This window comes from Camelus ferus, chromosome 2 (genome assembly GCF_009834535.1).
Source record: "Camelus ferus isolate YT-003-E chromosome 2, BCGSAC_Cfer_1.0, whole genome shotgun sequence".
Taxonomy (NCBI): domain Eukaryota; kingdom Metazoa; phylum Chordata; class Mammalia; order Artiodactyla; family Camelidae; genus Camelus; species Camelus ferus.
In genome coordinates this window covers 43394667-43405169 of record NC_045697.1, presented here as the reverse complement: position 1 = coordinate 43405169, position 10503 = coordinate 43394667, and positions in this window count along the sequence as shown.

The following is a 10503-nucleotide window of genomic DNA, read 5'->3' as shown; positions in this document are numbered from 1 at the left end:
TTACAAATACTTTGTGAGTGATATGCCAACCTATTTAGTTTTCCTACATCAGAAGTCATGTTGGAGAAACAATCAAGGCCGTATTTCTCCACGAAAATGCAATGAAAACCGGAGGCCAAATGTGAGTTGCAAGTGACTTTTCCTCCCTTTGGTTATTTTGGATGATTGTTTTAATTTTCCACTTTATTCTTCCCTTCTCTATGACCATTCCCAGCTAAAAATTAATAATTTCATCTCAATTCTCTACTTTCCTTTTCTGCTTAAATAAGGCTTTACATGAAATGAAGGAATTTTAGACAGTATATGTGCAGGAGTCCAGTGAATAAAAAGACAATTCCAAGAATCATTTAAACATTATTTTTAAGAGAAAACACTCATGTAAAAATGTTATGAAATCATAATGAGTGCACTTAAAATGATGATTAGGGAAATTTTTGATTTGTCATTTTCCAATCACTTTTCTCATATGTTATAAAGTGTTTTGCAAGATACTAATTTAATTCCTATTTTTCCACCATATTTTGTGGCTGGGAGGGAGTATAAAGAGAGACAAGGAAGAGTTGGATAAAAACTTGTGAAGAGGGAATGAAGTTGGTGACTCCATCTTCTCTTCTTCCACACCCCTAATTTGACTTTTTGGGGCCAAAAGGGTAGAATATATTTGAGCTCTGGGGAAATTCTATACAAGTTTAGTAGCCTTGCAGGTAGAGTCCTCCAGTTCTGTGGGACCACAATGTCAGGAGAATCTTAAATAGAGAGGTCTTGTCTTTTATAATTTCTTTTTTATCTTGGTCTCCTAGCATATCCAACGGAGCTAGCCCACCATCTGCATGGCATCCTTCCTCCAGGCTGAGATAAAAAGACATGTCCACTTGAACAAAAGCTGCTAGTTAAATGTTCTTTGGTTGAGATTTGTTTGTGTTTTAAAATAGTAATGGCTTCTTTCTTTTTGTGCCTCAGTCTTAGATCCAAGGACTAGCCCTATTTATTTAGCATATAAGGCCCACTGTGTCTTTCTTGTTCACTCCTTAGAAAAATATAGAATGGCAGAGGAGGGTCACATCATAAAATAACACAAAAGCTTCTAGAAGAACTAGGGAAAAAGGAGAGTGAAATATGCTTATGTTGTTCAATGGTCCGAAGGTTTCTTTTGAGGTTGGCTTGCTGCCCTACCACCCATATGTCTTCCAAGGGCGATTCTCGTCATAGAAGCCCTCGCCAGAGATGGGCAGAAGTGGCCAGAGCAGTAGTGTGAGATCTCAGGTGATGCTGAGGAGCTTTTCTCTGAACTTACGTTTGTAGGAGAGAATTGCAATGGCAATTTTTAGTTTCTCCCTAAGACGGCAATAAGATACTTTTGCAAAATAACCACTGAAACTTTCATTTGCAATGAGATACTTAAATTATTAGCGTATAGATTTTTATATTTTTCAGAGGGCAGGGAGGATCTTGGCAGTGATTAATTATATGTTATTACAGTTTCTCCAACAAATAAGGCAGAACTAAATAAAGTCTTGTTGAAATGTGTTTATTCTGAAAATAAAATCAAGTTCCAGTGAGTGATTGAATAAAAGCAGATCAGCCATTTCCATTTTCTTTACTTATCAATTAGGAAATGAGTTTCAAAAATAATAATGACTACTGTTGATGAGAGTGTGGCAGAAGCCAATCTTTTTAAATTGAAGTACAGCCAATTTACAATGCTGTGTTAGTTTCTTGTGTACAGCAGAGTGGTTCCGTTATAAACACATATATATTCCTTTTCATACTCTTTTTCATTATAAGCTATTACAAGGTATTGAATACAATTCCCTATGCTACAGAAGTTAATCTTGATACAACTCTTTGGTGGAGTGGACTTGGCAGTTTAAAGCATTTTACCACTTAAACCAGCAATCTCACTTTTAATAATGTATTCTAATGAAATAGAAACGTGCATAGAGATTTATGACTATTGAGCACAGTGTTTCTAATAATAAAATGTTGAAAATAACTAGTCCTACAATAGGGGACAAGTTAAATAATTGATTATATATTCATATTCTGAAAACTGTGTTTTTAAGAATGAAATAGTAAAATAATATTCAATGTCATGGAAAGTTTCAGAGTATATTGTTATGTGAAAGCAAAAGCAGGTTACAAAACAGTATCCATAGCATGATTCTAATTTGTGGGAAAAAAATGCATAGGAAAACTATTGGAATGTTGATAGTTGCTAACTTTGGGGTGCATGGATTATGATTTACAATTTTTGCTTTAATTGTGTTTTTATGCATTTTCCAAGTATTTTGCATCAGACACATGTTTACTATGTAATTTGAATAGAAATGAATAAATGCTATAAAAAATGGTCTGGAAGTATGGTTACCTGGTGGCAAATCACTAAAACTTTCTGGACCTGAGATTGTAAAGTCAGCCTGTTGAATAGATGAGCCTATGGTTAGCTCTGTGAATCTGTGATGTCAGGTTTTTCAGCAGGAGTAACATCTTCTGTTAAACTCTTTGTCATTTTGGCTAACAGATATTGAAGGAGAAAGTAAAAGGCATTATTCATTTTTAAGCATTTGGCATATTTCCAAAACACTGAGTCAATTTAACATGATTACTTTTTCATAATTATAATTTCAGAAATGCTTTAACTTTAGTTTCAGCCATTCTTTAGTGAGCTACCTATATTCCCTGGCTGTAAACTTGAGGACTTAAAGGATGGTAGACAAACATTGAGGCATGTTGGATTCCCGCTACTTAAAGAAAGTAGATTGGATTCTTTAGAATCCAAAGTGGAGAACACTTCTTTGAAGTAAGTTCTTCTCTGGTAATAGAAGTAATTGCCACCAATGTCTATTATGGTAGTTGCTTTGCTCATACGAAGGTTCAGGAGGGGCCCATTGGCATAATGGAGTTATCAGTTTCTTCTAAATGGCTATTGGCCACAAGCTACAGGGACTTTTTGGGGAGACCCAAGGACAACAACAAGATGGTGCCTGGAACGTGTGGTAGAACTGACAGCTGTGCTTTGTCACAAGCCGGTGAAGCACACTGCTATCAGCCCCTCTAGACTGACTGTGCCTCTTGAGTTGCTGTTTGCTCTTATTTCTGCGATGACATACGTATTATTCTGATAGGTGATATAATGTGTAAAATCTTCATCCCAATTTTAAACCATCAAAGACATTATTTTATATAATATTAAGAGAGGATTAGGATTAAAAAAATTGTTTTTGCTTAGATTTCTCATTCTCCTTCCTATGCTTCTGCACTACCTCTGTTGTTTACTCTGCTAGAAATTAGATATATGCATATAATTTTAATTAAATTTTTAGTCAGCCATTTTGGTTTTCATCCTCCATGTCCCTAGACTATTGATTTTTCAGTTCAGGGCCTCAGGTGACATTTTCTGGCACATAACTCGGGGTGTATATTGACGTTTCCTTTGAAGCATGGAAGAGTAGCTTCTAAGATGCCTCTGAGGAGCTTGACTTCTTCCAGGTCCCACCTGGGTCCAAGGCTGCAGGAGATAATGGTAGCATTTTGATTGGACCAGAGCTTCTACTCTGCAGAGTTACAGGAGCTGAAACCTGTCACCAGCTTGACACTTCAGTTACCCCTGACTGACTCAACAGGACTAGGATGGGGAAGAAGAAAGGGAGGAAAATAAGAATGGTGCTGCACTGAGGAAGGCAGTCTTATAAACTGAATTATAGATTTTGAGAGGTAGGATAATGTCAAGAAGTGTGAAGCGTCTGAGATTTTGTCCTGCATACATGCTAACGTGTTAGCCTGCCGTAGTTTCATGGATGTTGGGAGAAGACGTGAGACTACCGGAACAGAGACAACAGACCTTATCACTCACAGCAAGCAAGCAGCATGGACTTCATGTTCCTGTTTATTCCCCTTGACCGCGCCCCACCTCCAAAAGTCCCCTGGGGGCATTTGGAGGGATGCAGATACATGCTGCTTACACAATGGCTTTGTGTCACTGCCTAAGAACCCCGTGCTTAGAAAAGTCACAGTTTTTACAACAGGCTGCAAGTAAACTGTCCAACCTTTGCCCTGTAGTATTTTTATTAAACAGTTAGTACATCTGTCCTTTGCTTGCATAGAGATAATATCTCTATCTTTCAAGGCTGTTCACTATATAAGCATCCTTTAAAAGGTAACCCGGAACCAAAGCCTGGTTAGTGCTTCTGCTCATAAGATGTGCGGAAAAAATTCTCTCCCAACAAATAAAACCATGAGTACTTGGCTGTGTACAGTAAAAGGCAGATGCTACCCTTGAAAAGAGAAAATACTGGCCAGTCAAGGACTAAACAGAAGATTTGGCCAGTCAAGGACTAAGATTCAACTGGTAGTTGAATCTTAAGTTCATGCAGCCTAATAACATCCCAGAAGACTATGACCCCCACCTAACCAGCAACATTTTCATGGGAGCCAATGGAAAAAGGCAGTAAGGTCCTGGACACTGAGGCTCATACCTCAATGTAATCACCTCTTCTGTCCATTTTGAAAATCTAGTAGAAAAATTTGCCTCATGGCTGTATCAATTTATTTCTCATTAAAAAAAAAACTTTTCTATTTTTTAAATCCTAGACTGTTACACTTACAGATTAAAAAAAACTAGGAGCAATAACATGTTGTTTATATTAGCAGTTATGATAAAAACACCTTCTTCCTAAGCCTCCTTATAGTTTAAGGATGGAGCAAATGTAGGCAGAATATTATAACAGATCAAAAGTTAACCCTAAGAGGCACTGAGGCCTCTTCACCACCTTTGAAATGTTCATGCTTTTTCATTCATTCATGTACTTATTGTTTTTATACTCTATTTCAAAAAAGTATTCAAATACAATGACAGGAAATGGAAAAATGTCCATTAAAATAAGGAAAAGAGAACACATAGTTTTCTAAGAAATTAAATTTTAGATAACTGCTACCATTGGTTGACCAGTAATTGTGTACTGCACTGGACACTGCACCATTATTTATGGCAGCAAAAAAATGGTAAAGAAACTAAAAAGAAAATATCCCCAAATAAGGAATAGGTTAAATAGGGGTTTCTCAACATTGGCACTGTTGACATTTTGGGCTGGGTAATTCCTCTTACAGGGACTGTCCTGTGCATTGTAAGATGCTTAACAATATCCCTGGCCTCTACCCTCTGGATCCCAGTAGCATTGACCCCATTTGTGACAGTCTAGACATTGTCAGATGTCTCCTGGGGGGCAAAATTGTCCCTGTTGAGAAATACTGGGTTAAATAAGTATACAAGTTGTACTAAATTTCTAGAGTTGACATCACAAATCATCACAAAACGAGCATCTTTAAACAACAGAAATTTATTCTCTTGCAGTTTTGGAGGCTGGACATCTGAAATCCAAGTGCTGGGGAAATCAATTCTTTTTGGAGGTTTTGAGGGAGAATCTGTTGCATGTCTCTATCCAAGCTTCTGGTAGTCCTTGGAGTTCCCTGGTTTGCAGATCTGTCCCTATAATCTCTGCATCCGTCTTCACGTGGCATTCTCCCCTACATGACTGTGTCTCAATTTTCATCATTTTCTAATGATACCCATCATGGATTAGGGACCATTCTAATCTATTACTACATCTTAATTACATCTGCAAAGACCCTATTTCCAAATAAGATCACATTTACAGGTAGCAGAGGTTAGACTTAAACATACTGTTTTGAGGGACACAACTCAATGTATACCTGACTTTTTAAAGTGACTCTTAAGGTCTTTTGGTGTTTTTGATGCCACAGAAGAATCATTCAATTATTGCTAATCATTTTCATTTAGAAGTAGAGCCAGCACATGTAGGTAGAGCATTTCTCAACTTTCCTTGGAAAAAATCTGTGAAGTCACCATAAGCTTGAATGCAGATTCTTCAGACTGAGTTGTAAAATGTCTTGGCTCTATAAATTGGGGGGATCTTTAGTTGATAGTGAGTTTTGAAATTAATAGAAATACTTTTTACTCTAATGTAAGTTTCATTTGGTTGGTTCTTCAAAACTTTTGCAGTTCTTGAGAGATGAGGTATGAATGCTTTTTCTAAACATTTGTTATCGAGACATAGTGAGATCAGATCAAGAAAGGAGGGGCTTGTATTTTGACTTCTTCTGGAGAAAAATGTGAAATGGTTGGCCTGATTTTGGCACAGTGCTCCCTATACACATACTCCTGACTTTGGGAAATATATGGTCAACTCTCGTGATTACCTTGCTTGGGCTCTGAGTAAAGATAGGAGTTTTCTCTGAAAAACACGGGTTTTAATCATTCTGGGAGAAAAGACTAAGGTTTCCTGGATTCGGGGAGGGAAGATATTACTCTTTCTCTGAAGTTAAATGAAGAGATGGGGCCAGGACTCTGGGGATGAAGATGCTTAGAAATTTCTGTTGGTAGCCTCTTCCATGTGGAGAATCCTGGAAGAACCCATCTGATAGAAAATCATTCTGTATTGATCCAAGTTAACCGTAAGCTTTCATTAAAACTCTGTATAATGTTACAACCTAATTTTAGCTAGACTTCAGGGACTTAAAGTGGGGGGCCATTTTCACTGTGGGTGCAGAGGAATAAAGCAACGTATCTTCTCTACCCAGCCTCGATCCTCTCCTCTAAGCTGAGTTCACGGTGGCTATGCTGCTTGAAGGCATGATAGGGCCCAAGTGTCTTTGAGTGAGTGTCTGTGCTGGAACAGAGAGTAGTGGTTAGAAGCCAGCTAAAAGTACGGTCAGAGTCTATGACAACAGATAGGACATTTTTCGGGAACAGGTTGGCATTTTGGGGAATTCTCAGGTGTACTGAGTAAGAAAATCTGAGTATTCTTCATGGCACATTGGGGAATTGAACGATATTATTTGAACATTGAAGAAAGAATGACCTCTGAAAGCTGGGGAGCATGGAAACACATGGATTACATACATCACGATGTGCCCATATGATGAAATATCATAAAATGACTTGAATCATATTACTGAAAACAGTTGATAACATAAAACATACTTTTTGGATATAATGTGAACTAAGGAAAGGCCATAAACTATATACAATTCGTTTTCAGTTTTGTTTACTAAAACACTATAAACAACTGTACAATGTTGACACTGGTTATTCAGGAGTTCATGGAGGAATTATAAGTGATTTCCCCTTCATTTAAATTTTCTGTGGTTTTAACATCTCAGTGAACACATGTGAATTTAAGAATCAGCAGAGAGACTATGCATTTGTGGCAAACAAAGTTTAGTTCTGCTGGTCACAGCAGAGGGGAAAACACAGTGAGTAACAGCATTTGTTCTTAGTACTCAAGCTAATGTTTCTGGTGGTGATTACCAGTCCTGAGGAGGCAGGCCTTCTCTCACCTGCCAGACACACGGGGAGGCCTTCTACCTCCAGGCCCCTGAGGTTGCCATGTGTCTCACCCTAACTCTGATGTGAGTACTCCCAGGCCTTCACACTTGGCTTCCACCTCCTCCTTCCCCTAAGGGAAAGTTCGCTTCCTTTGTAGGCCAAGTAGCCACCCAGAAGCTGTAATGGCAGGCCTTACTACCAGCGAAATCCCACATGACAAATTCGTCCTTTGTGCTGATACAATTGACTTGTCACCTCATTTTTACAGCTAATTAGCTCTTTAGTAAGCGATGGCTAGTGTCAGAGGTCATCTGATATCTGATTCTGGTAAATTGACCGTAAATATTACTGTGCATCTGTATTTGCTGTTCAAAACACTGCTTAGTGACCAGATTTTAAACTCTTTTTGTAGGAGACCCTGCTTATTTTTGTTGGCAAGATAAAGTTTCCAGATAATGCTCGTGAAACTTATCATCCCTGAAGTTATCTGGGGTTGCTGCTCAATTAGCCTTTTCAATCGGTCATGCCACCCACAGGGCCGGGGTGGGGGGCTGGGGGAAGCAGCCGCACAGTTCCCAACTTTTCCCAGAGTTTCTTTTGTTTCCTCGTCTAAATTAGAAAGTCACTAGAGATACCCTTGTTCTCACTCTGTCCATCACTATTAAAACTTCAGGAACGTTTTGTTATTTTATAACAATAACACCAGTAAGGCTAAGAGCAGCTTATAATTACTGAGTGGGTCACTATTCGCCAGGCGCTGCACTAAAAGGTTCACATGTGTTAAATCCCTGCATTCTCACAACCCTGTTTGGACATATATTTAATCCCTAAATAATGGACAAGGAAACAGAGGCTTGGAAAGGTAAACTTTTTGCCCAATATCATACAGATAAATAGAAAATTGAGGTTTTGCTCTGGTCTGCCTGATGCCTAAGTCAGATCGTTCAACCCCTAAGCTGTACAAACTTATGAATCTAGTTATTAATGTGACTAGATAGTTGCAATACTAATTCTGCATGGGTGTGAATAATCATTTGCTATTGGCCATTTAGAGATCAGTATTATTCAGAGAATACAGAACAGAGCAACAAGAACAGATTAGAGATGGACCGAAGGTCTTGGTTTTGAAGGAAGCCGGAGGTTATCTGGAATGAGGCTGGCAATCAGAGTTGAACTGAGACTAGTCTCTGGAGCAGTGTTTCTTGATTCCATTTGGAAGCTCAGGGGCAGCACCTATGAACAAGGCAAAAGGTACGGCCGTCAGATGAGACAGATGACGAGAACCATCATTTTACATCAGTGAGAGTGGAGAGGGGCCAGATGCTGGCTGTGTTCCTAAAAGGATGGTGAACACATTCTGCATAGCCAAGACTTTGCTGTTTCTAAACCCAAAATGTAATTTCAGAGACTTCCCCCTGCCCCCCTCGCTTCTACATCCCCACCTCTTTCCTGGGAGAGAGTGGGTGATAAGAAAGACTTCTTGGAAGGCATATTAAATGCATTAGGCCATCTATCACTAATGAGGTGTCCAGGATGTAGTAACAAGTAGACAGAATCTAGGACCCTAGTTCTGCCCAGTTTGTGCAGAGATGGCAATAGGAATCAGAGAACACAGTGACGGCAATTTCCTTTATGCTGGCTTGATCAGACACATTAACAGCCTTCGATAATGGTCAAGATATAAAATGAGCAAGATTTTACTTCTTCCTTGGAGCAGACCAGAACTGGATGTACCTGACTGCTATGTAAATTCAGACTGTAGACTTAAAAACCTGAGAGGTGAGGTATGCAGATGTGCGGCTGCAGCATCATCAATCAGCCAGCCCCTAAGTGTATTGAACGGCCTTGAGTAATAGAGTCAGCACTGTGTGTGATGCCAAATGATGACACAGTCCCTGACCTTATCTCAGGAGGCAAAGACGGAATAGAGCGGACAAATGAGAGAAGCAGATCCTGCGTCATAAAGTGCCTGTTGAAGAAGAGGGACTATGTAGGGAAAGGAGGTTTGGAAGGCAGCCTGGGTGAGGGGAAAGAGAATTTGACTGGGTATCAAGAGAATCTTATGCTCCATTCCTGGTTTTGCCACTAACTAGTTGTGTGACCTTGAGCAGGCAAATTTCTCTCTTTGGGTTCTTCTCAGCTTCTCATCTGTGAAATGAAGGGATCAGAGATGGCAGTCTCTAAGGTCTCTCCAGAGCTAAAATCCTGATGTAAAGGAGGAATTTCTGTGGGTCTAATTCATTGGAGGAAATGTCCCAGAAATAGGGAGGAAGAAATGGCCAGGGATGGACATGGTGTGTGAGTGTGTGTGTGTTTGTGTGTGTGTGTTGGGGAGGGAGCAGTTGGAGGTGTGAGGCTTGTGAGGAACGGGAGGGGATGCAGGAGAGGGATGGACTTAGAACTGTGCAGGGTAGCAATGGAGAGGTGAGTACACTCAGCTATGACAGCACAGGCCAGTCACTGCAAACCTCACTTCCTTGATGTGAAGCAGCTGCACGATTAATGAAGCCAAAAGCAAGGCATCATTTTTGATTCCTCTCTTTCCCTTGCTAATCACATCTAAGTCCACATGAATATCTACTCAGATCAGCTGACTTCTCTCCCTCTCTGTCACCACCAACGTACTGCCAATACCTCTCTTTTGGAAGAAAGCAACAGGATTGTAACTGGTCTCTTTGAATCTATCTACTTTAGAGTTGGTCCCCTACAACATAGTCAGAGCATCTTTAAAAGTTATCCCCAGATCCCATCACTCCCCTTCCTCAAGCTGTCTAAGGACTTTGGATTGCACTTAGAATAAGCTCATTTCTCCCCATTGTCATTGCTTCTTCTACCGGGAACTACATGACCCAGCCCCAGCCTTCCTCATCATCCTCCTGTCTCCACCTGTCACTTTCTTCCGGCCTCACTGGCCCTCTTGCTTATGTCAGGCATTCCTAGTACACACTTGCCTCAGATTCTTTGTACTTGGTCTTCCTTCTGCCTGGAATATTCTTCCCCTGAATCTTCATGGTTGTCTTTTTTCTATTTTATTCAAGTTGATGCTCAAAGGTCACTTCTCTACGGGGCTTTCTTCCACCTGCTGTCAAAGGTGGGCTCCCCCTTCCTAACCCTGCTTTATCACTGTACCCAGTTTCATTGATTTCAGTGTCATAGTT